Raw genomic sequence first — 988 nt, 5'->3', positions numbered from 1 at the left:
CATTCCTGAGAACCTTGGTTTGGCTTTCAAAAGGTATTTAGATATTCATAGCTGTGCCGAGGTGCTTACTAGATCTTATGATTGTGGTGGTGCTGGGTGATAATCAAAAGAATGGGAATCTTATTTGTTGGTTGGCTGTTTTGAATGTTGTAAATATATCAGCAATCTAAAGATACTGTGGGTGTTATCAAAGAGTAGAACAGACAAGAGAAGCCAGGTCTTTGTTTCTAACTAAAGGGCTTCAGTTTTTAAATGTATTTATTATTCTTGAAAATAGTGTTAATCGGGTGATTTGTATCAGTCTGATGGAAGTTGCATGACTAAGTATTTCGAGAAATTTTTCACTTACTGTGAGCGTTTTTCCACCTGTATGATGAAAAGGTAGATCGTGTTGCTGCTCAACTGTCTGTGGCCAACCGCATTGTGAACCGACCCTATTAACCACTGATTTTTGTCAGACAAGACATCACTGAAGACAATGGGATCAGACACCTTGCTTGGAAAAATGGGAAAAAAAGCTTCTTCAGAAACCACAAGAACTTCTAATACTCTGCTGAAAAACACATGGCTTTTATCCAGGACAACATTTTATTAGCTACTTAAGCATGGGGGCTGCTTTCTTAAAGGTGTAACTCACGCGTAACGGTAGTCAAGAAACGTGTGCGTGCTGCAGATTGACTTGGTTAGCATCCTGCTCTTTATGAAGACAGAAGTCTAGTTTTTGTCCCTCTTGACTGGGAAACCAAAGCCAATTGTTACTGAAAAGATAAAACATAAGCAATTCTGGTTTAAAATCTTGATAAAATGACTGATTATCCATTTATTATTCCCCCTCTAACCCTGCGTTTGAATCTCTGTTCTGGAAACCTTACTGAAACCTGTTGGTGTTACCATGGAGACCATGAACTGTCCAGTTATGGCCATATTTTTATATAAATTTGCACATGCTAGTTATGAATATATGATGAGGAGGGTCACAGGTTCCTGC

The sequence above is a fragment of the Buceros rhinoceros genome, unplaced genomic scaffold (assembly GCF_000710305.1).
Source record: "Buceros rhinoceros silvestris isolate BGI_N320 unplaced genomic scaffold, ASM71030v1 scaffold18947, whole genome shotgun sequence".
Taxonomy (NCBI): domain Eukaryota; kingdom Metazoa; phylum Chordata; class Aves; order Bucerotiformes; family Bucerotidae; genus Buceros; species Buceros rhinoceros.
This window is presented reverse-complemented; position numbering follows the sequence as displayed.